Source organism: Rhinolophus sinicus, chromosome 13 (genome assembly GCF_057876585.1).
Source record: "Rhinolophus sinicus isolate RSI-liver-muscle chromosome 13, RSI-T2T, whole genome shotgun sequence".
Lineage (NCBI taxonomy): Eukaryota > Metazoa > Chordata > Mammalia > Chiroptera > Rhinolophidae > Rhinolophus > Rhinolophus sinicus.
Genome location: NC_142513.1, coordinates 55,191,309 through 55,207,362, shown reverse-complemented (window position 1 = coordinate 55,207,362; position 16,054 = coordinate 55,191,309).

Here is a 16,054-nt window from a genome sequence, read left to right as displayed (position 1 = left end):
GGGGAATGGATAGTGGGTGAGCACACCGTGTGTGTACCTCGCATGCTTTGTCCAGCCGAGAAGCGACGTTGGCTGGGTAGCTAAGTGTATGTGCCTCTGTAGCTCAGGGACCAGTGAGGGATGAAGCATTTCAAGGTTATGATTGTAGGAACAGCAGTAGGATCTTTGCTGTCAAGTTAGACCCTCCAATTCCTGAGGTTCTGCCTCCTCGGCCCGCCTCCCCCCTGCCTGGAATCTGTCTGTCTTCTTGGTAAGGAATACAACTCTGGCAACACCTCTTCGCTATGTCCGTCTGCCCCCAGTTCTTTGCTGGGGACCTGGCTAGTTCTCCGTTGCCCACACTATCTAGGGGGCAAGCCAGTTTTATGACAAATGCCTCCCCAGGCCTGGGCCCCGGGTGGCTGACGGCTGGTGTGGGTGAGGGCATTGCTACTTTGTGGCAGATCTGACCCTGTTGCGGTGGGCCCCCTGGGGTGCCAGCTACTTGTTCAGCCACTGGGGTCCCCTTGGTTTGCCACGCCTCCTGATGGGGCCTTGTCTGCAGGTTTTTAATCAGCAGCCCTTCCCATCATTGGGAATGACATGAAATTGGGCTGGCTGATTGCCAAGGAGATGCTGGCCCTTCCAGAGCAGGGAGGAGAGGGCTACTCTTTCTTCAAGTTGTCAATCTCGTCTTTTTCTGAGAGCACAGAACCAACTTTAAAAACGAGAACAAAACACAAACAGAAACAACTAACAGGCTGAGCTGACCAACGATGCCCAGAAGAGGACAGAGAGAAGGAGCCAGTCTCATAAATAGTGCTTTTGTCCACTGGGGGCTTTTAGCACTTTAGATGTGAACAAATAAAGAGTTTGCTGTCTAAGCACCAAACTAAATGGGCCTTGAAAATTATAGAGGAATTTCCCTGGCTGTCATTATGCTGTCCCCAGAATCAGTGGGCTTAAGGCCCTGAAGAATTTCAAGCTGATGTGTCAGACACATCCTGGGCTTGGGACGACGCAGAGGGCGCCAGCAGTTGATTAGGACCCTGTCCTTGCGAGCAGCAGGGCGCCACCTTTGGGGCCAGTTCTGTGGAGCCTGAAGTCAGTGCACGTGCACAGCCAGTCCCCCTATTCCACATGATGATCCCTCTGTCTGCAGGTTTAGGCCTTTGCCCTCGTTCCTACTTTGTCCCTTGTTGGAGACAGCGCTCACAAGTAGCCTGGGTTTTGTTTGTCCCTTATTTGAGGGCTGGAACCTGCTCCCCGTCCCTGTCTGATGGCTGTGTTGCATCTCAAGTCAGAAGAGCTTCCCAGACTAAAGTCAGCGCTATCTCCTGATGCCCGGGCCCGAGGATGGATCCATACGGCATCTCTCAGGCCGTGTTCTCATCCTGGCTGCACAGGAGACTCAGTCGGGGGAAATTGAAAAACAAAAACAAACACAAGGTTTTGATGCCCCTTAGACCATGTAAAATAAACTCTGGAAATGGGAGCTGGGCTGCTGCATATTCTGAAAGTCAACAACAATATGCTGCCGTGTTTGAGAGCCGTCACCTTAGATTAATGGTAAATAGCGTATTTACTTAAGGGCCAGTCAGATAAAATAAAAGTATTTATGGGAAGACTTTAAAAAAAATGTTGAAAACTAGACATTTTTGGTTCCATTGGGATCATTTATTCAGCAGTCATTGCCTAGCATGTGCTCGGCCACGCTCTACAGATACAGAGGTAAACAACCGATGGAATGATAGCTTTTAATCTGGTAGTGGAGACGTAGGTAAGCAAAACGACTCTAATACGTAATTAAAAACTATGCTAAGCGGCAAGGATGAAAGATGTCAGGTGCTAAGGGAGCAGTTCCACTCCCATTGGGCTGGGCAGTGGTGGAATGGGCTGAGGGGTCATTGTTAGGGAACGATTTCCCCAGGACAGACATTTGCATGGGAGTCAGAGAGAAGGGTGGGTGTTCCCAGGTGGAGAAAGGATGGTGTGTTCCAGGCAGAAAGAACAGTGTTTGCAAACCCCTGAGGAGTCTGGGGAAAGGTCCTGTGATGGGAGTCAGGAAGCCGAAGGGGCTCACGGCTGGGGATGAGGTCTCCGAAGAAGCCAGGGCCACGTTCGCTAGGCCTGTTGGACTCTGCCCGGAAGCAGAAGGATTTCAGGAGAGGGATGTGATCGGATGTGCTGCCCGGAAAGTTCACTCTGGCCCGAGTAGGGAGGGCGGATGTGCGGGGGCAGGAGGAGATGTGGAGGTGGTGGTGGGGGGGTTGCTTGGAGGCAGCTGGAATCGTTCAGGCAAGAGAGGACCGTGTCCCTACTTCAGGGTGGGAGAAGGAGCGTGAGAGCTTTGTAGGGTGAAATGGACTCAAGATTCCAAAGTGGACCAGGGAGTAGGAGTGGGGTCAGCCTGGGTGCTCAGCCCTGGACTGGGTGGGAGCTGGTGTCACCCACAGAGACAGGGAACCCTGGGCAGGGGGCAGCAGGGCTGAGGGGGGTGTGTGTGTGTATTCACCAGGAGCCCCGTCCGTGGCCACGGTAATAGAAGAGAGTTGTTTCTTTGATGAGTCATGAAATATTAGTCACTGAGCATATTAGGGAGGAATGAGAAGGTGACAGCTTCCTCGTATTGTATCTCTTGCTTCTGTGTGACCTGCGTTATCCCAAGTGTCTCACAGACCCTGGAGGAAAGTCGTATTATGATCACAGTTTTCAGAGGGACACTGCAACTCAGAGAGGTGAAGGGGCTTGTCCAAGACCCTGCCCACGGGCTGGGCCAGAATCTGTCAGCTCAGTCCCCTCCTTCTCTAGTATGTGCTGAGTGCCAAGTGTGTGAGCACCGTATGTCCAGGTGCCAGAGGGCAGCGTAGGGCCAGTGTGATGCCCGCCCTCTCCCCACACCTGTAAGTTCTCTTCTCGCTCTGGGTGGGACAGCAGGCCCATCAGAGCTGCAACCCTTGGAGCAACCCCAATACTTCCACCAAGGAGTGTGTGTGTGTGTGGGGGGGCGAGGTGTCTGGTGGCTGCTGACCTGGTAGGTCACAATGGCTCCTGCCCCCAGAGATTCCAGTCCTGGCCAATGGGGCCCAGAACTGCCCACTCCCCTTCTAAGGAGACTCCTCCTGTCCTCTCTGGAGGGCCCTGCCTGGAAGCATTGGCCTTTCTCCCTGCTGCATGTGAACTGAAAGGCAGGGAATAGATGCATGTGGAACCTGGGCAGCCTTGAGCTCAAGGTCCCAGTGTCCTCAGCTGACAGACAGCTGGCTCCTGGGTTTAATGTACATAGTCTTGGACCTGGTCCTTCTCTAGTCTAATCCATTGCTCTTTGCTGTCAGTCCAAAACCCCCAGCCAAGGAAGCCTGAGCACACACAGTCCAGTAGTGAAGGTGCTTAGCTCGATTGTCTCAACGGGTTGTCTGAGTGTGGAAAAGACACCATCATTGCGTCTTACAGTGCGAGGCCAACAGACTAAACCTGGCTCCCTGGTGGCCCCTCAGCCAGCCCCCTCCGAGGGACCAAAAGTCTCCGGGCTCTGGGGTTGCCTGTAGCCATGGCGGCGATGGTGTCAGGTCCCTGAGGGAACCTCTGAACACCCCTTCCTCCTTGATTTATGGCATGCCTCCTGGCAAATGCTTTCTCTCTCCATCTTTAGTTGGTGGGCGTGAAGCATTCACTCACTTTCTCCCCCCCATTAGTCCCCAATCTCAGTATTACTCTTAAGGGTTTGTATAGGGGCCTCTCAGTACCTGTTTTCTAGGTTTCCCACGTTAGTCGTTTTTTCAGGCACTTTATCTCCGACATAGGTATAAATACCACAAGTTTGGATGATTATAACATCTGACCTTACAAGAATGTCTCGGCTAGGCCCAGGCAGAGGTTGCAGTTAGAATGGAAGTAAGAGAAATGATGGATTCTGAAATGGAGAAATGGAGGCACAGGAAGGGGAAGTGAGTGAACCAAGACCCCACAGAGTCCATTTCAGACCCCACGGTCCATTCTCTCCCCGGTGCACCCAGGGCCTGCCGTTTGTCATAACAACTCACCTCTTCACGGCAGCCTATACAGTTGACCTTGAACACCTTGGGTTTGAACTGTGTAGGTCAGTCGCAAAAAATCTGCACATAAGTGGACCCATGCAGTTCAAACCCGTGTTATTCAAGGGTCAAATGTAGGGATGCCCTCACCACTGTCCTTTGTAATAACTGGGTGACCCTGGCCCAGCTCTGAGAGGCTGGCGGCTTGGTCTTGGACGGACAGGTACGAGTGGATGCTGTTGAGCATTTGTGGGGCCAGGCTCCCTTCTGTGTGTGGGGCGCGCCTGAATTCAGGTCATGCAGTGATGAGTTAGCCACCTCCTGACTACCTGTGGGGAAGGCATCTGTCTAGTCCCCGTGTCTCAGATGTTGTTCGCTTCTCTGGGCTGCTGCTCGGAGTCAGGCCGCCTGTTTCCAGAACCCTGCCTGTGGTGGAGGGGAATTTCAGGTCCCAGGATAGCCCAAGGACAGGAAAATCCGCCTGAGACTCACTTGCTGTTCCAATGACATGACAGCAAATGTAGGCGCAGGATGCTCTGTGCAAAAGGATCATTTCTGCGAGACGGGGGCTCGTTAGCTGACAGAGGAAACCACCTTTCCTGCACAGTTCTGCCCAGAGGAGGTGTGGCCTTCGAATCCTGCCCTACCCAGTAATTTAGAAGAACAGCAGTACTGATGACAACCAAATCCACTTGGATCCGCAGGAGAGTCCTAGGAGGCAAACTGTAATTATCTGTATTAGACTCTGAGAGGGAGCTGGGTTTTACAACCTGATGTTCTCTGCCACAGCACGGGGTGTTGCTAACGTCTCTTTTTGCTCCGGGTGTGGCTCTGCAGCGAAGTGCTTCCTGGCAAATTTCCAGGTGATTCCTAAAGCTGCACTCTTTGCCAAAACCTCAGGGAGTTCATTGTCTCAGAGTGGTGACATTTGAGAGGGCTTCTTCTAGAATCTTCTGAGAGTTCGTTCCCATGTTTGTGGAGGAAATGTTTTAGGGTTTCTCTTAAGTTACATTCCCATTAAGAAGCAAATAGTTCTTGTATATTCTTATACCTTAAATTAATCATCCATTCAACTTTCCCATGAGGTTTTTTTTTTTTCTTCTAACATGGTGGCAAATGTCTACAAAGTAATTTTTAAAATATGGTATTTCTCTCCCTTTACAAGAGGTGTTGCTACCTTGGGACCAGAGGAGACCCACATGCAACCCTGAGGGCAGCTGGGCAGCTTCAGCACTGAAGCGCCTCCCTCCTGCTCATCCTCGGTGAAATGACAAATCCCAGCCGAATACAGGGTTGAGTCTGGGCTCTGTGATAAGGCAGGTTTGTGTTTACATCTAGGCTTCCCTGTGCTGCTTGCATAGCCTTACGCCAGTTACCAAACCCACAGAAGGTGTGAATTGCCCCAACACTGTGCTCAGACACGTCAGCCTGGCTTCTAGAGCCTGCACTAGGCCATGTCCCTAAAAGTGACCCCAGCCCCCATGCCGAGCTTTTGCTCAAGAAAGTGCAGTGCTGCCAAATTGCAAAATGTACGTTGTCTCAACCCACTCTGCCAAACCACTGGAATTACATTTCCAGTAATTCTCTGCTCACTCCCCTTCTATAATTTCCCATTTCCCCACGGCTCACCCAGTCCCGTTTTCGCTTCCCATAGCCCTGTTAGTGATCCCTGTGTGTTCTCCCTTTAAAAACCGAAGTTACCTTTGTCTTAGCTGGAGCTGAGTTCAGGTTTGTACTGGAGTCTTTCTCCTCCATGGCAGTAGTCTGAATAAAATACCGTGTGCTGCCTTTGACATGTAGCCAGCACCGTTTTTCTTTGACAAAGTCTCAGTTTCCCAACCTGTCTAACGGAGACGAGACTGTTTCTTCTGCTGCTGTGGACCTCTCTGTGATTATGACTGTCCTGACAGGGAAGTGTCACGGGCCGTTAGGGTGTCCCCTGAAGTGGAGACCACGTTTGCCAAATGTGTACGTATCAGTGGTTGTACTGAGGAGGAAGAAACCCGAGCAACTTCAAAGCAAAATCAACCGTTGAAAGGGTCTTCACATTTACCTGCTAAGAAGAGGGAGAGGTCCGTGTAGGCAAGGCAGACGCGTACAAGGGGGATGGAGGGAACTGGGAAGAAAGTGAGAGGAATGTGACTACATCAAAGCTAAGCATCTCTGTCTGGTCAAGGTACCAGATGACAGAATGGGAGAAGATATATCTGGGCTACGCAAGAAAACCCTCAAATCAACAGGAGAAAGAGTAACTCCTGATAAAATGGGAAAAGGATACAAACAGGCAATTTTTAGACGAAGCATCCTGTACCACACCCCTAAAGAAATAAACACACCAAGACGTGCTTCATATCAGTAGGAATCAGTTAGCTGGGAATGAAACAACAACAAGATGTTCCTGTATGTTTCTATCTAATAGAAAGTGGGAGAATGCCAAGTGTGGTGGAGCTGCAAGGAGGCAAACAGCATGTGCATACCTGGGGCGCCGGCCTGTCCCTGGCGGCCTGAGCACATGCTCAGTGCAGTGTTGATTGTAGTAGGGGTCATGCATCCAGCTTAAGGACCAGGCTGGCCGAGCACCAGGTGGATGCACGTTGGAAGTCCAGTGCCCCAGTAAGAGGAAACGGGTCAGATCTATGCACTGCACGGCTGGAGGCTAAGAGTATTGTGAGAACTCCAGGGAGCAGAAGGAAACCGCAAACAACGCCACTAACGAAAATTAAAAGTACGCAAGGGCCAATGTATGCAGCTCTTAAGAAATAGGTACGAAAGGCTACCCATGAACCAGAATAAAATAATTGCTTTATAGGCAAGGAGGAGAGGTGAATGGGAATGGAGCTAAAAGGGAATAAATACATAACTAATGAGAGTGGAAACTTGCATGGGGCGAGGGGATCCCGGTTCATGATTCCAGCACACCTGAGGTTAAAATAAACACGCCCACAAGGCCATTATTTGGAGGAAAAGGATTATCTTTTGTTTGGTACGTGCTTTATTGAGGCCTGGTAGGATGCCCCATGTGCTTAAATAGGACAGAATTTTAATGATAACCCCTTGTAATGTTTATACGTGTTTTCAGAGCTCCTTCCTATAGGTGGACCCATCTGAGTGCTATGACGACTGTGTAAATATAGACGGGCAGTGGAGGTATTTTTAGACAATGAGGAGACTGAGGCTCAGATGGGTAAAGTGACTTGCGTGGAGTCACACATCTGGGAAGTGACATGTTGTGAGTCAGAACTGGGAATTAGGATCCTTGACCAAGGTCTCAGGTCCCCAGGGAGCAGCACTGCACCAAATGGGAAAATCTTTGCTTCTTGGAGGAAAGAACGTAAAATGTCACTTGGCTGGGATTTTTTTTTCACATGTACTTTTCTATTTTCATCGCTTGCTTTTCATTCAGATATTTTGCTTTTGTTGTTGTTTAGAGAGGAATGTTCTTATTCACATAGACATCCAAAATCAATAGTCATTTGCTCACCCACATGGTGTAGTGGACTTAACCACTAGAAGGTATCTTTGATTTAGAAATATCTTTGATTTTTGAAAAAAGAGAAAATAATATTTACGCTCCAGGAACCCTTCTTTATCCTACCATCCAGAGATTACCACGGTTAAAAATTTGCCTTAATTCTCCTAGATCTTTTTTTTCTCCCTCCAAGAAACTGAAAGTTTTCTTTTTCTTCTTTTTTTTCCCCCTGCAGGCAGAAAAGGAAGTCAAATCTATAACTGGGTTAGAGTCTTTGTGATGGTAATTCTGAGAAGCTGGGTCCGGTTTAGCCAAGTTGGAGGGTTTGCCTCCTGAGGCTGGGGATTCAGAAATAGTTGACTTTGCCTCCACAAAGCAACTTTACATTTTTAGACACAGCTGGGCTGTATGCGCCGGAAGTCGAATTCCCTGGAGGGTACAGATCTCAATATTTTAGACACATGTGAAGTCGGAACAGTTGGGGGGCTGCGAGTTTGCCTGAAAGAGAATTCCAGTCTCCTGACTTGTTATAAATTTAGCTCGGCTTCTAAGAACCATTCCCATCAAAGAAAGATTTCTGGTTGCCGTAGAATTGGGTTCCCTGTGGGATTTTCCGTGTGTAACTAGGCACAGTCGTTTCTAGGCACCGGGAGAACAGATTTGTTTAAGATCTCCCTTAGTTTGATGATTTGATGATTGGTGACTTATGTGGTATTATGAACATCTGTTGATTTTTTATTTTGCCTGCCAACCATCCACATCCTGTTTTTTTTTTCTTTCTTTTTTTTCTTCTGGTATCTATACCCAATTTTCTTTTGGTTTACCACCTGTAGTGGGTTCAGGAGTGTTCCCCTCCTCCCTCCCCAAATTCGTGTTCACTTGGAAACTCAGAATGTGACTTTATTTGGAAATAAGGTCTTTGCAGATGTAATTAGTTAAGATGAGGTCCTACTGGGTTAGAGTGGCCCTCAGTCTAAGGGTGGGTGTCATTATAAAAAGGCCAGATGAAGATACAGAGGAGCAAATAGAAGAAAATGGAGGCAGACAATGGAGTGATGCAGTCCCAAGTGAAAGAGCACCAGTGCCCCCAGAAGCCGGGAGAGAGGAATGGAGCAGACTCCCTCACAGCTTCCAGAAGCCGTGAGACCTCTGGCCTTCAGAACTGCCAGACAATGCATTTCTGTTGTTCCAGCCACCTGGTTTGTGGTACTTGGTATGACAGCCCTGGGAAACGAATCCATCACTCTTCCCCTCTGTCAAAGTGACCGGGTGGCCGGGCTCCATCCCTGCCTCCAGGACGGTGTGTCACTCAGCGCTAAGCGGGTCACGGCGGTTCACTCAGGAACGGACACATCACCGCATCTAGGCCAGTAACATTCAGCCCTGAGGCTCTTTCTGGATTGTTCCGGAAAGAGACTCTCTTTTTCTGTGATGTCTGTCACCCTGGAGCTGCCGGAGAACATTTTTGTCACGACACGCAGAGAGCCTGACTACAAGTGCTGAGGACAGCAGAACAAGGGGCCAGAGAGACAAGGTCCTGACAATATTACTTGAGTACCTAGATCCAGCTATGCCTGCACCCCACAGCACTGTTCAGTTAAGGGAGCCATAATACCCTTTCAAGCCAGTTTAAGTTGGGGTTCTTGTCATTTGTCACCAAAGATTCCTGACTAATAAGTGTGATGTAGAGAGAAGCATTCATGGTCATTGAATGATATTCCCCAGAAGCCTGTAGTGGAACCCTGTTGGTTTGTAGTTGCATTTTCTCTAGGAAGGTAGGAAACTGGGAAACGAACATAGGAAAAAAAGAAAGTGACATGGGAAAAAGGAAACTACCATTTATTGAGAGCCTTGTACATGCTAAGCCCTGTGCTAAGCGCGTTAAAAGCTTTATCTTTTATAAACTTCCTAACAACAAAACCTTCCTTTAAGTCTTGCAGCCCATAAGTGACAAAGGCATTTCTGAGACTCAGCGAGCCATTCAGGTCTGTTTGATTCTAAAACCCCTGCTGTTGCCGGGTCTCTGGGCAGTAAAAGTGTCGCTGGGCCCTACTCCCTCCTTAAACGTCCTTGTGGGGTCTTTCTCTTTCTTTGCAGGAGGCACAGCCTGCAGTGCAGCTGCAGCTCCTCACGTCACTCCCTCAGGGGCTCAGCGTCCTGCAGACCTTCGGACTCATGCTCGTTATCATCACTCCCTCTGGCAGAGGAGGAAACTGGCTCAGGGAGTGGGATACCTTTCTCAGTACCGTGCACTCAGGAGTGGTGGGGCAACATCCAAACCGGGGTGTGCTGAGTCCTCCTGATTCCAAGTGTGGTCTGTGGCCCAGCAGCCTCTGCATCAACTGGGGGCTTGTTCGAAGTGCAGTATCTCAGCACCACCCAGAACCGCTGACCCTGACTTTGCATTAGAATGAGACTCGCTGGCCCCACCCTATAGCATGATGATTCAGAGCCTGGAACACGCTGCTGCAGGCAGGGCCCCTCCCAGGCTGTGTGTCCACGGGGCCAGGTGCCCCCATACCAGCTGGCCTGCGTTATGGAAGAGAAAAAATTCTGGTCCTTGTGCCTGGGCAGAGGCGTGGCGAGACCTCAGCCCTTCTCCTTGGGGCTGGGATAGTTGGCGTTTCCGCTGTTGGGCTGAGCACCCTTTTATCCAGTGTGGCCGGGTTCACCCAGCCTGTGTCCTTGCCACCTGGGCCCAGCTGGAGGGCCAGCTGCTTTCTCACCAGCGATTATGCCAGAGAGCTTCCCACAGCAGCTCTGAGGATCCCTTGCTCAGCTGCTCTGGGAACAAAGGGCCTGCAGAAGATCCACAGTACTTTTTGGAGGGAGGAATAAAAGTGAGGGCCGCATCTGTCACAGGAAACGTGGGAACAGTCCTGTGCCAGAAGTGCTGGGGGAAACACTTGGTCCCTGGCTGGCTTTGAGACTCCGTGGCTGAAGGGCTTTTCATGACCCTTGTTGGGTCAGTTGTTGCCGTTTCTGGGAATCTGCCGGGCCGGGGTCTCTGCCTTTGATACCATAACATGCCCAAGGCCACCTGAGGGGGCAGAGGTGTTATTGTTGACTCGGAACAGACTGGGCAACTCAGGTTATGATACAGAAATGACTGTCACGCAGTCCCGGGTTCCCACCAAGGGCATCGGACCCCAGATTCCTGCTTCTAGTCAAGCATGGTCTCTGATGTCACGGAGCAGTTGAGCAGCTGAACAGAAGGGTCCCGTTCCCTGGGTGGTGACATTTTTGTGGATGATGGGGAGGGTCCAACAATTTTATGTAAGAAATCTGTGATCCGTTTCTAACAAGTTCCCCTGGGGGTCTGCTGCTGGTCTGGGGACCACTTTGAGAAGTGAGAGGTCAGGAGTCAGGGGTCTGCGCAGAGTACATACCAATGTGGCCCTGGAAAACTCACTTACTTCTTGGAGGCTTTGTTTCCTCGCTTGTGAGCGTTCTTCTTGGTGGAGAGAACCACTATGCAAAGACTCAGAGGCACGAAACTGCATGGCTGTTGTGTCAGATTTAGGTTCACTGTCTAAAAGAAAAACCAGATAAGTGATTTAAATGAAAGCTTACCTCTCTCTCATAAAGAAGTCCAAAAGCAGGCAATTCAGGGCTGGTGTGGATATGACTTCTTGCACTCTGCTTTGGCCATCCTTGGCATGTGCCTTCTGTCTGCAAGGTCACAAGATGGCTGCTGGAGCTCCAGCCAGGATGCCTGTGTTCCAAGCGAAGAGAAGGGGGAGGGGAAAGGTGCAAAAGGTTATTCCTTCCATCTGAATCAGCGCCCTAGAAAGAGACTTAGGCTCTACCTGGATTCAAGGGAGGTAGTAAAATACAGTCTTTTAGCTGAGCACATTACAGCCCTGAATGAATCCCAAGGTCTGTTATTAAGGAAGAAAGGGAGAATGGGTACTGGGTAGGCTGCCATGGTATGCTTGGAGGAACGTCAAGTCCTTCGTTCTTGGTATTGCCAGAGCCTAAGGTGCCAGAGGGCATGTGGTGGGAGAGACAAGGTACTGACTTGCCAGGCAGTTCAGGGCAAGGAAGGGTACTGGAAACTCCTCCTTCCTGAAGTGGGAAGAGAAAGTTCAGGGAAGTGCTGGCGCTTGGATGGAGCCTGGCAGAACCCATGGCGCTGGAGTGTCCTAGCGCCCTCCCTCCCTCCATTCTCTTCTCCCGCTGCCTCCTCTCCTCCTTCCTTCCCTCTGATCTCTCCCCCATTCTCCCGTCTTCCTTCTCATTCTGCCCCTCTCTTGCAGGGTCTGCAGTCTTTGAAACACAAGTATCTGTCTTTGTTGCAAGGGAGAACGGTGAAAGGAGAAGCCATAAGTAAAAAGGCTTTTACAAAATGTGTTCTAACCCCAGTGGATTCTGCTTTTAAAAGGGTTGGCCAGTGGGCCGACTTTGGGGTATGCTGGCTACGCGGTTGCTTCGTGGGCATTCACGATGAGCATTGGCAGGTCGAGGCTCCAAGGAGGCTTGCAGTGAGGAAACCCATTTATCAGCCCTTTCCCCAAATATATTTGACTCCTGGACCCTTGTTTGCTACCTAGCACCTACTACCATCCCAGGTTGCACCGCTTTAGGGCAACACTGAGCTAAGATGGCCTTAGAGTCTTCCAGAATAAGGAGAGCAACTTTGAGGAGCTCTGCTGGGGAGGGTGCGTGAGCCCTGCTTGTGGCTTCCCTCGCTTCAGACTAAACCGGGGGCCCTCAGTGTTCTCAGCAGCAGGGGGCAGGGTTTGAGACCCACACGTGTGACGGCTGCATGGAATTGGTGCTGATATCAGTGGTGAGTCATGAGGGCTCACGTTTGAGACTTGCCTATTAGACATGAGTCATGGCCATATGGAAACCTTATCCACATCTACCTTCCTTTGGTCCCTAATCCTTTGTAATGCCCCTGGTTTCATGATGTAACTCCAGGAGAATTAGGCTCGGACAGCAAAATGATGTAATTAATTTAACTCAGCTTCAATTAATGTCTTTGGCTAGCATGACATCTGACCGTGTCAGTTTCACAGGGTGACGGTGGCAGGTGGTTGGGCATGTCCAAGCGTGTGTGTGCCGTTTGCGGAGGCGATTTGCTAGATGGGTTTCATTCCTGGTTTTATTCCAGGCCTTGGTGTTGAACAGTAGAGCTTCCTTGAAAACGCACTTTTTCCACATTTCCTGGCCCACCTAGTAACTCAGGACCAGGTCGGTGATTTTAGGCACCCAGGCCAGGCTGTTTTCTGGTCTTTTGAATCCCACAACTGTCCTTTCTGCCTATCGCTACTCTCTTCAAAAAGAAATCTCGTTCTATAAATTCCAAACTAATAAACTGTTTTGATGGGCACTTAGTTACTGGTCACTAGGTCACTTAGTTACTGGTCACTAGGTCACTTTTCAGGGGCCATGTTAACCTATTAATAGGGTTTGGTGGGGGCAACGCTTTGGCCTGAAAGAATGACATAAATAGTAGGGATTTTGCGTGTGTCATGGGGCAATGACAACAGAGTAGCCTCAAACGTGTTGGTAAAAATAAGCTATTCCTATGACTTCTGGGGCCATCGTCCATACATTTTCTTCTCAAATGTATAATTAAAAAAGCTTCTGGAATAGGTGAGCATCTCCTTAGCCGGAACATACCTAAGCCAGCGTCACGGCTCTCTCTGCCGAGCTGCTTCCCTTTCCTCACCCCCTGCCATTTCCTTTTGGGGTTTCAGCCATCCTGCCTCGGGTGGCTCCTGGCCCAGTCTTCAGTCCGAGAGCCTGACAGCTGGGGCAGGGCTGCTGGGGGCCAGAGCATAGGAGTTGCATGGGCCCTGATTGTCCCCGGCTGCCTTTGGGGAGTAGGAGTGGCTAAAGAATCATGGACTTTGAACCATGAGTCAAAGTTAGGGGCCCCAGGGAACAGCCTGGCCTTGTCTCCTGGCTGGCGGAGAACACTTTCCAGGTTGTTTCAGAGCGCTCAGCTGGCCATTCTGACCTATTTTTCCCCAGACATTGCTGCTTCATATTCCCACCCTTCGTATTAGTCACCGGAGCTTTTTATTCATTCTTTCGTAACTCACACAATCCATTTCTGAGCCCCCTACCGAGATACGGGAATCCCTGACCTACATGGGGCCAGGTTGGGCCAGGCCCGGGAGTGTCTGACACACATTGCCTGGTTTTCTCCTCATTTCAATAGTCGGAGGAGGAGTCATTACCATCTCCAGATTAAAAGTGAGACTTTGGAGGCTTCAAGAGGGTAAATACCTCACCCGAGTTCTCCTGGTTAATAAGCTGTGGGATGGGGACTGACTCAGTGAACCATTTATGGACGCTCTGTTCCAGCCCAGGCACAGAATAAGCTTCAGAGACAGCGACCTGAATAAGACCAGGCACAGGAGAGAGGTCAGTAGGACACACAACCGAATCAAGGATTATGGGAAGCGCCGCTAGCACAGCGGTGTGGGGACCACAGGTGTGGCTTGGGCCACAGTGCTGGCTCATCTCAGCCGGACTCGCGTTTAAGGAAGACTCTTAGAGGACGGACACTTAGAGGGCGAACAGTCTGGAGGGTGAGCAGGAGTGAGGAAGGCAAAGCAGAGGACATGGAACCACAAGCGTAAAGCAAGAAGAAAGGCAGGAAGAGACAGCACATTCGGGAAGGCATGGTGCCCAGGGCAGAGGAAAGCCCGAAGGATCTTTGTGCGCTGACTGGATGGATGCCAGCCGGGCTTCTGACCCAACTCTAGCTCCAAAGGCCGCACCCTCAGAAAGGCACACGCAGATTTGGGATTTGGGGACGTCCCTCTGGCCAGAGGAAGAGGCTGAGTGAGAGAAGCCAGGGAGGTGGTTCCATCCAGCAGAGTTCTTTCTTGCTGGACGAAAAGACCATTAGGCTCAAGAGTCCTGTTCACTAGAGTTTTAAGGTTGGAAAAGAATTCAGAGAACTGCTATGTATGGAAAAGCTAGGGAGAAAATTCTGGGTCACCAGAAGTGATTTTGCTATCTTGAATGGTGCTTCAGAATTTTTGTTAAGAAGGACACACAGCTTCTGTAGGATGACACACTTAGAAATAGTGATAACTTCCCCAACTTTTAAACATATCAGTCACTGTCATGTATCTAGTGTTATCTTGTGCCAGATGCTGGGTATGTCATTTCATCCCTCCTTGCAACTGCCATGGATGCGATCTACATACACGATCGCCCTTCTATGTACGCAGAAACTGAGGCCCAGAAGGAAAGTCACTTGCTCAAGGTCATGCAATTAGTCAGAGTGTTGCTGCCGACCCTTCAACCTGGCTGTCAGGCAAAGCTCTTTCAGAGACTGGCCTGGCCACTCCTCCCTGGATTCCCATAGCTTTGGGGAACATAATTGAAGAACTTCTGATACACTCCATCACCTGCTTCTTCAAAGTGCAGATGCTAAAGTCATAATCTCCGTCTACATTTAAAACATAGGTTATTACAAATCTTCCATGCAGAAGAATTCTAAATGCTTTAGGTGAATACTTCACTCTTAACAAGGTCAGCCTATTTTCCACTCCTTAGTGTATGTAGGGACTGCTTTCCAAAGAGCACAGTGTAGAAAGAGATGAAAACAGAATAACTACACAGGGGAGACAGCTGAAATGCGCTCTCTCAGCCAGGTGACCAAGCTCAACCTCCACAGTGGTAAGTCAGGTTGCCAGGCTGTGCCCTGGATCCGATGTGATGAGAATGGCGCATCCCCTCTGTGCTCTTCCTCTCAAAGTACCTCATCCCCGTCCAATGATGAGAAACACGTAGACCAATCCCAACTGAGGGACATTTCACAAAATACCTCATCAGGACCTCTCAGGCCTGGTAGGGTCATCTAAAACCAAGGAAGTCTGGGAAACCATCTCAGAACCCAGAGGAGCCTGAGGAGACAGGACAACCAAATGCAACGTGCTATCCTGGATGGACTCCTGGAACAGGAAACAGGACATTAGGTCGAAATGAATAAAATCTGAATAAAGTTATGAACTGGAGTTAAAAATAATGCATTGATATTGGTTCATTAATTGCAACAAATGGACCCTATAATGTAAGATATTAGTAGGGGAAGCTGGGTTCTCTGCTAGTGTTGCCAATTAAAAAAAAAATCTAAAACCATCCTAAAACTAAAAGTACTTTTTATTTTTTTATTTTTAAAAAGTTCTATTCCATCCCATGGAATTTTTGATTCAGTCTAGTCCTTTCTGGTCAGTCATACGTGGAAGCTAAAGGGATTTAATATCCTGTGACGAGGGTCTAGACTTTAATTTATATAATCCACATGTCTCACTTCACTGGCTTGGGGTACAGAACAAGGTACACACATCTTTGTACACACATGTTAATGGGCTCCGTTCTCCTTTGGCCAGCTGGAGAATATTGTTCTCCTATGCCCTTGGCCTTGGTGGCCTGGGTGACCTGGGTGGGGGGCACTCTCCCCATGGCACCTGTGCATCTTTGCTTCAGCCCTGGGCTCCTTCTGTGATCCATCTCTTCAGGACACAAAAACCTGGCCATGTCCCCCGAGGTGTCCTCAGGGCTCCTGGTGGCTCGTTCAGGAAATCTCTCCAGACTCAGT